Source organism: Ctenopharyngodon idella, chromosome 15, assembly GCF_019924925.1.
Source record: "Ctenopharyngodon idella isolate HZGC_01 chromosome 15, HZGC01, whole genome shotgun sequence".
Classification (NCBI taxonomy): Eukaryota; Metazoa; Chordata; class Actinopteri; order Cypriniformes; family Xenocyprididae; genus Ctenopharyngodon; species Ctenopharyngodon idella.
The window spans coordinates 11,676,599-11,693,298 of record NC_067234.1 but is presented as its reverse complement, the minus strand read 5'-3'; the positions used below and the strand labels follow the sequence as shown (position 1 = coordinate 11,693,298).

Sequence of the window (16,700 nt, the reverse complement as noted above, 5' to 3'; positions counted from 1 at the left end):
ACAGGGCAACTGGAACCCAGGAGACGAAGGGCAGAGAAACTGCAAGGAACACAGAGTGAGCCACAGAAAACAATCCGACAATGAACGAACAAACACAGAGACACTAAATAGCAGCGCTGACGAGCCGCAGCTGCAGCTGATCGCAAATCAGCGCTCGTGAGTTGCCCAGCAACACACATGACAGCCATAAACACACACACAAAACAACAGAACAGGAATCCACAGACCTGCGAACCGTGACAGTACCCCTCGCCCTAGGAACGCCTCCTGGCATTCCCGTGAGGCACTACCTGTCGATTGAAATCATCGATAAGGGAGTGATCCAATATGTCTCTCGCAGGCACCCAACTTCTCTCCTCCAGACCGTAACCTTCCCAGTCCACCAAGTATTGGAATCCGCGTCCCCTCCGCCTTGAGTGAACGAAATGGGTGAACGAAAAACAGGCTTAACTTTGGATACATGAAATACCGGATGAATTCTCCTGTACACCGGAGGAAGTTTGAGGCGAACTGCCACTGGACTAAGGATCTTAGTGACAGTAAACGGGCCTATGGATTTAGGAGCAAGCTTATTACAAACGGTGCGGAGAGGAATGCTCTAGGTAGAAAGCCACACTTTTAGACCAACGACGTATTCGGGAGGCTTTGACCGGTGGCGATCGGCCTGGGCCTTAGTGCGCTCCCGCACCTGGAGGAGAGCAGTTCTAGTCTTCCTCCAAGTGCGACAACACCTCTGGGCAAAAGCGTGAGCGGAGGGGACCGCGACTTCTGATTCCAAACTCGGAAAAACAGGTGGCTGGTATCCTAAACTACCTTCAAACGGGGTTAGGCCCATGGACGATACAGGTAACGAGTTATGCGCATACTCAACCCAAGAGAGCTGTTGGCTCCAGAAGGAAGGATTCTGAGAAACCAAACATCGCAACACTCGTTCAAAATCTCGGTTGGCCCTCTCAGTTTGACCGTTGCTCTGAGGATGATAACCAGAGGAAAGACATTCGGCCCCAGTAATCGACAAAACTCCCTCCAAAATTTGGACACAAATTAGGGGTCCCCTGTCAGAAACCACGTCCTTCAGGAGGCCATGAATGCAAAAGACATGATCAATGACAGTAACCACTGTCTCCCTGACAGAAGGTAATTTGGGCAGGGGAATAAAATGAGCCGCCTTCGAGAACCGTTCCACCACGGTTAAAACCACCGTGTTGCCCTGGGAGGGTGGGAGGGCAGTAACGAAATCTAGCGCAATATGGGACCAGGGTCTCGAAGGGACTGACAGCGGCTGCAGGAATCCCGCTGGGGGTCGATTGGAAGTCTTACCAACCGCGCAAACCGAGCAGGCCAAAACAAAACCACGAATGTCTCAAGCCATAGAAGGCCACCAGAATCGTTGCTTTACCAAATAACTGGTACGATTAACCTGTGGATAACAAGCGATCCTGGAACAGTGACCCCAACGGATAACATTGGACCACAAGTTCTCAGGCACAAATAAACGGCTCGGTGGACAACCGGATGGAGGCGTTACCCCTTGTAAGGCACTACGGACCTTCGACTCGATCTCCCAGACAACCGCAGAGATGATCAGTCTCTCCGGTATGATGGAATCGGGAGAAGACGGACGCTCGGAATGATCAAAAATACGAGACAAAGCATCGGGCTTGGTGTTTTTAGAGCCTGGGCGGTACGAGATGGAAAAATCTAAACGGCCGAAAAAAAGAGCCCACCGAGCCTGCCTAGAGTTCAAACGTTTAGCGGATCTAATGTACTCTAGGTTCTTGTGATCGGTCCAGGCGATAAAAGGTACCCCCGACCCCTCTAACCAATGACACCACTGTTCCAAGGCCAACAGCTCTCTGTTACCAATATCGTAGTTGCATTCGGCGGGTGACAAACGATGGGAAAAATAAGTGCAAGGGTGCATCTTACCGTCCTTGGAAGAACGCTGGGAGAGAACCGCTCCAGCCCCCACCTCTGATGCGTCGACCTCCACCACGAACTGACGTGAGGAATCAGGGGTCACCAGAATCGGAGCCGAAACAAAGCGGCTTTTTAGGTTGGAAAATGCAGCTTCAGCTGCACTAGACCACCTGAACGTCATCCTGGTGGAGGTCAAGGCAGTCAGAGGAGCGGCCAGCTGGCTGTAATTGCGAATAAAACGCCTATACAAATTCTCAAAGCCCAGAAACCTCTGTAGAGGCCTTACGGGAGTCTGGGGTTGGCCAATCCACCACAGCCTGAATCTTGTCGGGATCCATGCGCACTCCCTCGGACAACACGATGAACCCTAAGAACGGAACCGACTGTGCATGAAACACGCATTTCTCCGCCTTGACAAAAAGGCCATTCTCTAGCAGCCTCTGAAGCACTCGTCTGACATGCTGAATATGTTCCTGGAGAGACGGAGAAAAAATCAATATGTCATCCAGGTAAACATATATGAATTGATCAACGATGTCTCTCAGCACATCATTGATGAGTGCTTGGAAGACTGCGGGAGCATTGGACAGCCCGAAAGGCATGACCAAATATTCAAAGTGCCCCCTGGGGGTATTAAAAGCGGTCTTCCATTCATCCCCCTCCCTGATGTGAACCAAATGATAAGCGTAGCGGAGGTCTAACTTCGTAAAAAAGGAAGCTCCCTGCAACCGCTCGAAAGCTGAAGACATCAGCGGCAAAGGATACGTATTCTTTGCCGTGATGTTATTCAGCCCCCGACAGTCAATTCAAGGTCGCAGAGAACCATCCTTCTTCCCCACGAAGAAAAACCCCGCGCCCGCAGAAGATGAGGAAGGGCGGATGATCTTGGCTGCCAAAGAATCAGAAATATATTTCTCCATGGCCTCCCTTTCCAGAACGGAAAGCGAGTATAACCTGCCTTTAGGCGGAGACATACCTGGCAATAAGTCTATGGCACAGTTATAGGGACGATGCGGAGGAAGAGAGGCAGCTCGAGACTTACTGAACACTTCCTTCAGGTTCAGGTACTCCTTAGGCACGTTAGACAGGTCCATGGATTCCTCCTGAAACACAGAACACAACACGGAAGAACAGGCAGACACCAAACAAGACGCATGACAAAAACTGCTCCAAACACAAACAGTGTTCTGTTGCCAGTCTAAGTGGGGATTGTGAAGTGACAACCAGGGATGACCCAACACCACGGGAGCCAGAGGGGAATTGATTAAAAGTAGTCTGATCTCCTCCGTATGGTTACCGGAGGTGATGAGTTTGATGGGCACGGTATTCTGGGTGACAGACGGCATAACCTGCCCGCTGAGTGCTTGGACGGAGATAGTCTGAGGTAGCGAGACCACCGGAATAAGCAGCTGAGCCGCCAGTGAAGCATCAATGAAACTGCCCTCCACTCCTGAGTCCACTAAAGCCAGGCAGGTATGGAAAGCGTTGGCCCATTGTAGTCTGACCGGAAGGAGAGTAGCTGTAGAGGATTTCTCGAAGGATACACCACCCATCAATAACCTCAAGTCTACTGACGGGCTCTGGCTTTTACCGGACAGCTTGTAACAAAATGTCCGCTCGCTCCGCAGTATGAACATAATCCGTTGGTCCGTCGACGATCCCTCTCCTCCCTGGCTTTCCCACACCACTGTTCCCCAGAGTGCAGCGTGTCCTGACAGCAGTGTGATCATCAACGCCACCCTGGTGGAAGACGAGGCTCGGCGTGATGATCCGATCGCGCCGCGGAAGGGGAAACAGACAGCGGGGTAGGCACAGTGGGCGCTCCGTTGATTTCAGATCTTAGACGTTGGAGCTGGGCAGTAACCTCCGACACCTGTGCCACCAAGGCTTGCACCGCACGACCCATAGCCAATATTTGTTCATCCTGTTGATCCATACGAACATTGTTATTAGCAATAACGTTTCTCCACTCACCAATTGCTGAATCCATCCTGGTCAGATTGTTATGTCAGGAAAGATAACTCGAGATTCAATTGCAAGTGAACAAATCCTTTATTAAGGAAAAACTCTCAAAGAGAATGTTCAAAGAGATGGTCAGGAAAGTCGTGGTGCAGCAGGTCCTTGGCAGCAACAGGGACTACAATGGGCAGATCTCCGAACGCAATCCAATGAGGAACACACTGACAGATAAACATCCACTCCGAACAGAGGCAGGAACTCCAAGACGGTATAAACATCCACTCCGAACAGAGCGACTGGAACCCAGGAGACGAAGGGCAGAGAAACTGCAAGGAACACAGCGCGAGCTACAGAAAACAATCCGACAATGAACGAACAAACACAGAGACACTAAATAGCAGCGCTTACAAGCAAATCAGCGCTCGTGAGTTGCCCAGCAACACACGTGACAGCCATAAACACATACACACAAAACAACAGAACAGGAATTCACAGACCTGCGAACCATGACATGTAGTATATCATTTAACAGCGGGAATGACGGCTACATTCACATAGTGTTTGCGTGTGTCTTGACATTACAAATAAAGCCATAAGCTCATGGAGCTAACTTGTCAAACATTATTTTGATGGATGACGCAGAGAAAACTCTGACCAATGAGAGGACAGTTGTACTTGCATGTGTCTTGCATAAACGCATTTTGGTACGCTTTGAAATGTTGCCATGTGAAAGCGAACCGAACCAAGAAGAAAATGCAACATTGTGTAGCACTCTATATGTCCCTGTGTTTAGAGTGCCCTGGGTTTGTTTACTAAATAAATAAATAAAGAATCAAATGTTCAAATAATCATTGGTTTCCTTTTACTTGAATTTTCACTAAATTTGAGAAATTGAATATTCAAACAATGTATTATTCACAGTATATAACTTTACAGGACTCGCTTTGTGTATATTTCACACTTTTACACCACTTTACATGACTTTTCTGTCAGTTAGTAAACTTAACTGGGCCCAGACTCTTGTAAATGTTGGAAACTCAAAATAGTCCCAAAATAAATAAATAAAATATGGTGCAGGCCTGAACGACGCTCGTGTGCGTTGGGCCATAAAAAAACAATATTGCCGCTTCACTTACGATAGAGCCAACAATGATGGGAAACAACATTATTACTCACGATTGTTGCTCGTAGCTCAGTCCCGCGAACAATCGATCCACGTGGAGAGTTAAGGACGGAGAAAATTTCCCGATGTGGGAATCCCGCGATGCCAGGGGAGCTTTCAGGAATTCCTGGCTACCTGAAGCGCTGCCTGGATGGGAATCCAACGTGGCCGGAGGAGCTCAGTCTCCCGTTATTCCGAATCAGTTGAGAATAACAAGTTTGTCACAGTCCTGTGTCTGCATTACCCACACATGCACAATTACAAACGTGGTAGGAGTTCAACACTTTAACTTCTGTACGAAGTTACATAAACTCACTTCACTTATTATAACTAAATTAACACTTTATTCTTAACTGCGTCACTCTTCGTGTCGTCTTCGTCCTCTCTTCTCTCGTGCTCTTCTCTTCCCGCCCCCTCTGATCAATCACATATCTCCAAAACGAACTGACATGTGAAAATACCCAATAAGAGCCTAGCTAGACTTTATAAACTTTTAACAATATAAAGTTGTTTATAATACACACGAGGAGAACACATATAGAATATATATTGAATAAACACAAAAACAATATAAAGATAAATCTTGATGAAAAGTAAAATAAAAATATATTTCAACTGGGCTCCAATTGTAACAAATTTAGTCCCTGTTTCTGAACAAAACAAACGATCCATAGGTGTGAAAACATCCTAAGTAAAAAGTAGCCATAACTACTACCTGTTTTAGTGTGACACTGGTAACTGGACTTCACATCATATTAATACATTGGTAACACTTTATAGTAACTGCACACTATGAAGCATTAGTTAAGCATTAGTAAACAGTCAATTCATCATTTATAAAGCATTAATAGACATTAATAAGCAGTTTATAAATACACCTATAAATGCTTTGTTCTTGATTTATAAGCATATCTATAATGTGTTTAATAATTGTATTTTCATACTTTATTAATGATCAATTTATCATTTCTAAATTAAGTATTACATTATTTATAAACCAGTTATTTAGGAGTTGTCAGTGGTTCATAAGCTCATTTATAAAGTGTAAGTAAATGATTAATAAACTATTTAAACATACATTTATACATCTTATTATTTAGACATATAGTAATAGTTACTCAGTGTGTTAATAAATGCTTTATTAATACATATTTCTACTGTAATTCATGATTAATTCAGGTAGTTATAAAACATTTAGTAGCTGTCAGTTAACTATTGTTGTGAGCTCATCTAAAGTGAGGACTATTCATGCCTCGTAAATCTTTTTCAAAGAAGATTTAAAGGCTCAGTGATCTTCTGCACTGCTGTTCTCTAATGTTTTAAAGATAGTACTGAGGTAGTTTTGACACTGTGAAATATTTTATTACATTATTAATGTTTTATAAAAACATTCTTTGTTGTATTTTGGCACTCCTGTAATACAGTGTTGGCACTGGTAAAATTTTATTCAACAATGTTTACACTTTACAGAAATGTATTTTTATATCAGATTGCAAAAGCTGTTTCATTTTACTGCACAGTTATGTTTTCTGGAGGAGTACAGGGATTTTTACTTTCTGTGAAATTGCAGAGGTTTACTTTTAATTTTATATCAAGTTACCCATCGTAAAGTTTCATTTTTTTTCCTTGAAATAAATATTTCTATGTTCTGTATCCTTTAAATCTCCTTTATAAAAGCTTTACGAGGCATGAATAGTCCTCGCTTTAGATGAGCTCACAAAAATAGTTAACTGACAACTACTAAATGTTTTATAACTACCCGAATCAATCATGAATTACAGTGGGAATATGTATTAATAAAGCATTTATTAACACACTGAGTAACTATTACTATATGTCTAAATAATAAGATGCATAAATGTACATTTAAATTGTTTGTTATCATTTACTTACACTTTATAAATGATCTTATGAACCACGGACAACTCCTAAATAACTGGTTTGTAAATAATGTAATTACTTTAGAAATTATAAATTGATCATTAATAAAGTATGAAAATACATTTATTAAACACATTATAGATATGCTTATAAATCAAGAACAAAGCATTTATAGGTGTATTTATAAACTGCTTACTAATGTCTATTAATGCTTTATAAATGATGAACTAACTATTTACTAATGCTTAACTAATGCTTCATAGCGTGAGTTATTCTAAAGTGTTACCAATACAGTAATACAAAAGAACTTAAATTGTTCTCTTCTGAACAACTAAATAAAGGTGTAAATCATGAAAAAGTTATAAAGAAAAGAATAAATGAATTAGGAGAAACTGGTGGCCACAATTCACGGATTGTATACTACACATTCACACCATGTAACTTGACATATGTACCACATCCTGTGTGAACATAATTTTAGGCTCAGGGTGCAAAAGACATTGCTGTATTTGTGTATGAAACTGCCAAATCAAATTATGAATGAGATGCCTAGAAAGATAGTCAGAAATCTGATAAAATGTACAATTAAAAATGTGTATTACCATTGCATTACCTTTGCAAACAGCAAGTGCATTGATACAGGAAACAGGAAATGCACTGAATCGGGTATTTGTAATTGCGTATGTCAGCACCTCACTTACACTGACTGCATGAGAGGAAGTGTTTTGTAGCTCCCACTTCCTTTAATCTGAGAGAAGAGCACACAAACATCTCAACGAGCAGCAGGAAGAGGAAAGTAGCACTTCAGATCCAAGCCTTAAGACACACCTGACCTTTCCTAGAGACACATATACACAGACGAAGGACAGGGTAAGCTTATCTGTGATTGTACATTCTGATCCACATATTTCCCAGATTATATTCTGGCATAGATTGGTGTATTTAGCTTTTTCCTCTGCAAAAAATAGTAATATAAGAAAGACCTGCATGATATTGTCCCAGTCTGTTCATTGCTGTTGAGTAAGAAGCTATAAGGGCACCTCCTTATAAAAAGTTTTCTCAAGCCCTATGTTTAGTATATTTTCTTTAAATGATTGCAACCAATTACAAAGGTTGAGAAAGTATCAAAAAACAGTCCAGTAAGGTGTGTGAGTCACTTTCAAGCGTCTTTTTGACGTCCTTTTATGACACATGCACATGGTGTGAGAAGGAGCACATGGTGTGAGAAGGCGGCAAGATTATTTGCTTTAGTAATCTTATTTAAAATGACATGAACTGTACATAAAAAATATGTGTGTGTATGGAGGTGTAGAGAAGACTTTTCTCAAGTTTTTCTTAATTGCATGTTCAGAAATTCAGTTTTTCTTTTCGTTGCCTCGGGGCAACGTTGTGTGATAAGGGGTACTTTTCAAGGATGTAGCTCACATTGGCAATAATGTGTTATAAGAAGGGAGGTGCAGGGTTTCTGGGTGCGCAGGAACACCCAAAGTGATGTGCAAAATGTGTAACATACACCTCTATTTGACAGCAGAGAAGAACTGCTTTTTGAAGTTTCGTACGGAGTGAAATCTTATTACATAAAGTACATTGTATGACATGACACACTACATGATACAAACCTATTCATGTATCAAATCTAATATATCAATGTGTTTCAAGAGTTTTTCCCTTTATACTTAAAGGGTTAGTTCACCCAAAAATGAAAACAATGTCACCTACCACTCACCTCCACGCTGCTCCACACCCACAAGACCCCTGCCCACCACCGGAACACAAAACAAGAAATCCTGGATGAAATCTGATGGCCCAGCGAGGCCCCCAACACCAGCAACGCCACCACACCTAGCAAGATCCACAAAGGCACCAAAGACACACTCAAAACTGTTCATGTGAGTACAGTTGCCCAACACCAACATTACAAAGCGACGAGAACACCCCCCGTGCGCCACAAAAACAAAACAACAACCCCCCAACAACATCCAGTGATGGCCGACTCCAAAACACCACCCCGAAGCCCTACAAACCCCCTGCCTCGAATCAGCGGCTCGGAGCGCCAAAGTCACGTGATTTTAACAATCTGGCAGTCTGATACGCGATCTAAATCACCGATTCAAAACCAAAGACTCGCAAAGCCCCGAAGCAGCACCGAAAGCCTCCACCAGACACCGCCGAAAAGTCGTCACTTTGTTCCCCCGGCGCACAAAAAGCACTCTCGTCACTCCACAATACCAAGATTGAACCCCTGTACTCACACGAACTGCTCCAAACATGTCCCCAGCACCCCCATGGATCCCGAAAGGGGTAGCGACACCACCGGCAACAGAGGCACCACCGAGCCACCGTACCCCACCAAAAACATCCCAATCTGTGCTCCGAAGACAAACGAAGGCCCCATGGGTGCAGCATGACGCGAGGGCGAGCAACAAATGACACCACCTTCATTTTTGGGAGAACCAACCCTTCAATGATTTTTTGACATTTTTGAAAAAGATTTGTGATTTTGTATTGCCCTCTGAGCATTGATCATTTTCTCTATGTTTTTGTACCACTGTTGCATAACGTTGCCCAGAGGCAACGAAAAAATATTTTGGGGTGGGGGGTCAAAAAAATATTCTCAAATTAACTAAGAAATGATGTGGAATAATTGTTTTCATGTGCTATCAAAATGCATGCAGCAGAGGGCAACCGCAGCTTCAAAAACAAGTCCAAAACAAGCCCTATATTATTTATTATAATCAATATTATTTATTATCAATTATTTATTATCAATAAATGAGCCTGTAACATATTGAACTGAAACCACTCGGAGTTTGAAAGGCAAAAACAGAAGTTATTTCACAAAAAAAATCATCAAATTGCAACAAAGTGGGAGGGCACACGCACTATCCTCCGATCACCTGTGAGCAGAATAGGTTTGTAGATGGAAAAGGAGAAAAAGTGACATGAAGGCCAAGTATGGTAACCCATACTCTGAATTTGTCCTCTGCATTTAACACATCTAAGTTAGTGCACACACATTAGGAGCAGTAAATAGTGAACACACCCTTACAAAAGATTACTGCAGTTTTTACATATAGAAAACTGCAGTTTTTTGGACACGAAAAAACTGCAACATTGCAGTATAGCTGCAATACAACTGCAGTTTTACTGCTGTTGAACTTCAATGTATTGCAGTTGTACTGTGATTATACTTCATTATACTGCAAATCTATGGTTGTACTTCAATATACTGCAGTTCTTTTTTGTAAGGGCATCTCCATGTTATTGTTTACACGGTCACCAACGGTCTCTACGATCAACTTAGGCTTACGATGCTTTTGGGAAACGCAACCCTGGTCTGCTATTGTTGTGTTCTGGTAGTGTAATTCGGGCAGCTACACCTTTACACTGAGATGCAATCCCTGAGTTTTCAAACTAAAACGGGGTCTGCAGCGTTTTCGAAAGTCTCCATTTTCGAGGGTCAAAAATGCCGAAGTAGTGTAAATGATAACAAAATTGTAACAGCAAAATTTATGCGTTTTAAAACTAAAATGCACTAGTGCAAACAGGGCCTGAATGTGAGAATAATGTACTCGGTTACTAACGTAACCTCGGTTCCCTTAGATACGGAACGAGTACTGCATCGTTCGTCTTATTAATTAATATTGATTATTAATAAGACAAGGCGCTATGGGGAAAAATCCTTTTTCTCTGATTCTGAAGCCTTTATACAATCACACAGTGTGAACTGCACGGCCATTGATTCGTGAAGTTAAAGAAAACAAACCAATGAACCAACGTGCAAGCCAATAGTGAGCAAGCCCGCTCGAGCCTGACCAAAGGGACGGGGCCTCGGGCTATATAAGTGGCCATCTCACCATGGCAAATCGATTAAATTCGACTGAAGTGATGGCATGAGGCATCTCGCGCGTAGCGCAGCAAAGAATGCAGTACTCATTCCGTATCTAAGGGAATCGAGGTTACATTAGTAACCGAGTACATTCCCTTGCGATACTACACGAGTACTGCGTCGTTCGTCTTATTAATTAATATTGATTATTAATAAGACAAGACACTATGGGGACAGTACAATCACGCCGTGCTACGCAGGGGGACGACCGAGCATCAGTGCAGAGCACTTGAGAAAGGGCTCGCGACAGACACTCAAGACAGGGTAGCCCAGACAACGGGGTACTGAAAAACTGTAGTCATCCACCCAAGCCCATAACTAGGGCACCGGAAGGGCCTAGGGTACATATATAGAGGGCACAGAACATAGTTACGCCCAGACATGGTCGGGGTCGTAATGGAAAACCATAAGCTGGACACAGCAGATTCATGCAGAAAGGACCTGCGACTGAAGCGCAGGGACATCCAGATTATAAAACCTGACAAATGTGGACGGTGAGGCCCAGCTGGCCGCCGCACAGATGTCGGTAATGGAAACGCCACAGGTCCATGCCCACGAGGAGGCCATACCTCTTGTCGAATGCGCTCTCACACCCAAGGGGCATTGAAGACCTAAGGAGGAGTAAGCGAGTGCTATAGTGTCGACTATGCATCTGGAAAGTCTGGGCTTCATGACTGGGAGACCTTTTGTGCGGCCACCGAAGCAGACAAAAAGCTGTTCCGCCCGATGAAGGGAGGTGAAACGGTCAATGTAAGACCTCAGGGCTCTGACAGGACAGAGTAGGTTCAACTCCTGTTCATCCTGAGAATGAGGAAGAGCGGAGAGAATGACCATCTGCTCTCTAAAGGGGGTAGATAGGACTTTCGGGACATATCCATGTCTCGGTTTCAGGATGACTTTGGAGTCGTTAGGCCCGAACTCAAGACACGAGGGGCTCACAGAGAGTGCCTGTAAATCTCCCACACGCTTAACTGATGCTAGCAGCAAGGCAGTTTTCAGCGACGGGTCGTAGGTCGGCAGTCTGGATTGGTTCAAAGGGAGGGCCTTTAAGACCTCTAAGAACCACAGAAAGATCCCAGGCAGGAACCGTGAGGGGATCCCTTAAGGAAGCGAACAACAAGGCCATTTCTCCCTATCGACTGCCCCGCTATAGGAGTGTAAGAAGCTGCTATAGCTGCAACATAGACTTTAAGGGTAGAGGGAGTACGGCCTCTATCCATTAAGTCTTGAAGGAAGGACAATATCTGGGATATGTCACAAATTGATGGGTCCTTGCCCCAGGCTGTACACCAGGCGGCAAAGATGGCCCATTTCAGGGAGTAGAGACGTCTTGTAGACGGAGCTCTGGCCTGAGAGATAGTGTTTAAGACATTCTCAGGGAGGCTTGCAGGCTCCCATTGAGAAACCACACATGAAGGTCCCATAGCTCGGGTCTGGGGTGCCATATTGTCCCTCTCGCTTGGGAGAGGAGGTCCCGTCTCAGAGGGATTGGCCATGGCTCCAGGGGCGATAGCCGAGAAGGCTCCGAGAACCATGGTTGGGTCCTCCTAAGAGGAGCCACCAGGAGGACTTTGTGAGCACCTTCCCTGACTCGTCTGATTACTTGGGGAATCCGCGTGATATTGGGCAGTGATGATTGTCTTCTGAGGCAAAGAGTTCGACCTCTGCCTTCCAGAAGATGTCCCAAATTCTCTGGACTGAGCGGGGGTGGAGTGACCATTCCTCTGAGGGAAGGTTGCTCCGGGACAACATGTCCGCCCCTATGTTCAGCACGCCCTGTATGTGTGCTGCTCTCAACAAGAGCAGGTTGCACTGGGCCCACTCTAGGATGGTTTTTGCTAGAGTGAAGAGGGGCTTTGAAGAGAGGCCGCCCTGGTGATTTATGAAGGACACCACTGTCATGTTGTCTGATCTGACCAGGGCGTGGTGTCCCACCAGGAGAGGAAGGAAAACCTGGAGAGCTCGATATACCGCCATCATTTCCAGGCGGTTGATATGCAGCTTGCTTTCCAGGTCATTCCAAGCACAAAAGGCCGGACAGTTGTCGCACAAAGCTCCCCAACCCGTCTTGGAGGCATCTGTGAAGACGACCTTCCTCTTTTCTATCACCCCAATTGCCATGCTCTGCTTGAACCAGCAAGGGTTCATCCAAGGGGTCAGGGTTGTGACACTCGCCTGGTTCACCTTGAGCGAGCAACGACCATGTTGCCAGGCTAGGGGCAGGACCCGTGGTTTCAGCCAGAGCTGCAGAGGGCGCATATGAAGCAAACCCAGCTGCAGAGCCGGAGATGCTGAACTCATCAGACCTAGCATCCTCTGAAACGTTCTGAGCGGTAGAGAAGCCCCGGGCGTAAAGGTTTGTACGAGCTGCTGAATGGCCAGAGAATTCTCTGGAGTGACTGTGGCCCTCAAGTGGGTCGAGTCTAAAATTATCCCCAGGAACGACACACGTTGGCTGGGAGGTAACGAGCTCTTTGTAAAATTGACCCTGAGCCCCAAGCGCTCTAAGTGGTTGAGGATGATGGATCTGTGGGATATTAGCTCCGCCTCCGACTGGGCCAGAATGAGCCAGTCGTCGAGGTAGTTCAATATGCGCACACCCATCTGTCTCAGAGGAGAGAGAGCCGCATCCATGCACTTCGTAAAAGTGCGGGGAGCCAGAGATAGCCCGAACGGAAGGACCGTGTATAGATATGCCTCCCCTTCGAAGGCGAATCTCAAGAATCGCCTGTGATGGGGGGCTGTCTGGATGTGAAAATAAGCGTCTTTCAGATCCAGGGTAAAGAACCAGTCTCCCAGGCGTATTTGCAGGAAGATCTGCTTCAAAGTGATCATTCTGAATGAGCGCTTTATCAGGGCCCTGTTCAGATGTCTGAGATCGAGAATGGGTCTGAGACCGCCATCCTTTTTGGGGACGAGGAAGTACCTGCTGTAAAAACCTGACTCGCTCAGTGCTGGAGGAACCACCTCTATGGCTCCTTTCGCCAGCATGGTGTTTACCTCGGAACGCAGGACGTGCATCCTTGCTTTCCACAGAGGTTTGGACCACGCCGTTGAAAAACTGGGCCCTTTGAGCGAACTGGAGTACATAACCTCATTTTATTATGTTCAGAACCCAAGCTGACACTCCGGGGATGGCCTGCCAGGCCTCGGCCCGTGTGGCGAGGGGCTGAATTGGTTCTGGCACTAAGTTGCTGTGAGGGACTGTGGTGCGTGTATTGGGTGGAAGAGGAAATTTGCTCTCTTTTTGAGTACGTTTGTTTTTTATGTCCGCTATCACAGCGGTGCACTGCCAGGGCGTTTGAACAGGCTCTGTGCAGGCAACAAACACTTTTTCTTGAGCACCCAGAAACTGAACGGGGTGACAGGAAAACTGGGCAAGGCATTTTGGAGGGTGGTCCGGCCGCGGCGGGACTTAGCTTCCTCCTCTTTCTCTCTTGGACATCAGGCCGACTTCTGAGGCGCAGGGTCCAACGCTATCTTGGGCCGGGGTCCCTGTCGCACCGGAGGAGGGTGGCACCTAGCAGAGCGCAAGCGCCATCTGTGCTCAGAACGTGGCGCAGGCTTAGTGGCTGGTGGCTTGTCTTTGTGTGGCTGATGCTGAGCTGGTGCTGACCTAGGGCGGCTCGAAGCAGGGGAGTTGGAGCGTTTTGGCAAAAAGTGTTGCATGGTCTGGGACGACTTTTGTGCCGCTGTGAAGCGCTCAGCGAAACCATCGATGGCAGGCCCAAAGAGACCAGTGGGGGAAACTGGCGAGTCAAGGAAGACGGCTTTGTCCGCATCCTTGATCTCAGTCAGGTTGAGCCATAAGTGGCGCTCCAGCACCACCAGGCTGGCCATCGAACGCCCAATAGCCTGCGCCGTGGTCTTCGTGGTGCATAGGGCCAAGTCCATGGCACAACGCAGCCTCATCCAGGTCCCTGAGGAGCTTTGCTCTGTACACCTGTAGTACCGCCATGGAGTGTAACGCGGAAGCTGCCTGACCGGCCGAGGTGTATGCCCATCCAGCGAGGGCTGAGGTAGTACGGCAGGGCTTGGATGGGTGGGCGGCCTTCTTCTTCCATCCAATGGCAGCGGGTGGACACAGGTGTGCGGCCACAGCTTCATCCAAGGGAGGCAGCTTTTCATATCCTTTCTGCCCGGCGCCGTCAACAGAGATGAGAGCGTGAGAGGCAGAAGGATGCAGGCGGGCAGAGTAGAGAGCGCACCATGACTTGGTGAGCTCGTCATGCACCTCTGGAAAGAAGGGCGCTGACCGCTGAGGAGGCGCTTGGCGACGTCCAGGCAGGAACCACTCATCTAAGCGGCTGCGTGTGGGTTCCTCATGCGCAGACCACTCCAGACTGAGCTGCTCAACTGCTTTTGACAGCACACGGGTGAGCTCCGAGTCGATTGATGCCCTGGTGTCAATCGGTTCCAAAGACGACAAGGGGGCGGGGTCAGGAAGTGAGCCCGACCACTCCTCTGCATCCGAAGCCGCCAAGGACATGCTGTCATCCTGCGGCTCATCATCAGATCCCCCGAACGAGACCAAGTCGCTCGCGATGGCAGAGGGGCGTTGGTCTGGGCGGGAGAAATGGAAACCTCTCCATGTGGAGAGAGTGAGGCATGCGGGACCTGAGCCGACGTGAGCTCACTCTCATCCGAGCGCTGAGATCCTCTGCCCCACTGTTTTTTCCTCACAGGCTCCTGGGAGGAAGAAAACGGGAGGGCGCAAGGGGCGGAGTCACGTTCTGAAAAGAACGCTATCCGCGAGCGCAAAGAGGCGAGACTCATACCCTCGCAATGAGAGCAGGTCGATTCAGTGAGCGCGGCTTGTGCGTGGGACTTGCCCAGACATCGCACGCACTCACTGTGCCCGTCATCAGCGTGCAGAGGGGCTCTGCACGTACCACAATCGTGGCGCAACATTTGTAACAACGTCGCAGAAATTTGCTCTTTAGAAAAAAGCTTTTTTAGAAGCAATAGCGTTGCAAAGGATACACCGTAGTGCACTCGCACGAACTGCAGGCGGCTCGGGGGCAAAGCACTGACCAGGCTGCTAGGAAGCGGCGTGGGAACAGAGCTGCTTGAGAGCGGCAAGCTGATCTGGCTGCTGTGAAGCGACAGGTGATCAGCGCTGCACAAGAGCGGTGATCTGAGTGGCGAGCTGAAAGAACGGCGAGAGCTGCAGGCTGCTCGAGGCAGCGGCTGCTAGAGAGCGGCGAGCAGAAGAGAGCGGCAAGCAGGGAGGCGAGCTAATCAAACTGCTGCAGAGTGGCGAGTTAATCAGCGGCGAATCCAGCTGCTTGCAGGTGAAGGTGGCTTCAAGTCTCGTAGATCAAGTGAAGAGATATCCGCGTCGCTGAAGGAGAATGAATCGATTTGCCATGGTGAGACGGCTGCTTATATAGCCCGAGGCCCCGTCCCTTTAGGTGGGCTCGCTGACCATTGGCTCATCCATTCCGCGCCGTCATTGGTTCGTTTTCTTTAACTTCACAAACCAAGCCGTGCAGTTCACACTGCGTGATTGTATAAGGGCTTCAGAATCTGAGAAAAAGGAGTTTTCCCCATAGCGTCTTGTCTTATTAATAATCAATATTAATTAATAAGACGCACGACGCAGTACTCATGTAGTATCACAAGGGAACTCACCCCACCCGGGTCGGCATGGTTATTATCTGGACCGTAGGCCTAGGGAGGTATGATAGTGACCAGAATAAGTTAGCCCTGAGATAATATAGCCTAGGGAGGGGATCTTATACATCTATTTGACTCTGAAAAAAAGGGGCATCACTGCAAAGATGTTGAGTGACCTAGACAGAGTTACATGTTTGAGGTCGAAAACACCCAGAGGGGTGATGCAGCACACATGACTCTTGAAGTTTGATTAAGTATGTGAACATGTAC

General features: G+C 46.7%; 1 protein-coding gene across 2 annotated transcripts in view; it reads left to right on the top strand.

The window, feature by feature from the left end:
* The first annotated feature begins 7,663 nt into the window (after window positions 1–7,663).
* LOC127495623 (nuclear GTPase SLIP-GC-like) overlaps window positions 7,664–16,700 on the top strand; it is a 36,612-nt gene continuing 27,575 nt past the window's right edge. For both annotated transcript variants that reach the window (XR_007925152.1, XM_051862563.1), the window contains exon 1: window positions 7,664–7,792. The gene's annotated coding sequence lies outside the window, so the exon portion shown is untranslated. The remainder of the gene's footprint in view (window positions 7,793–16,700) is intronic.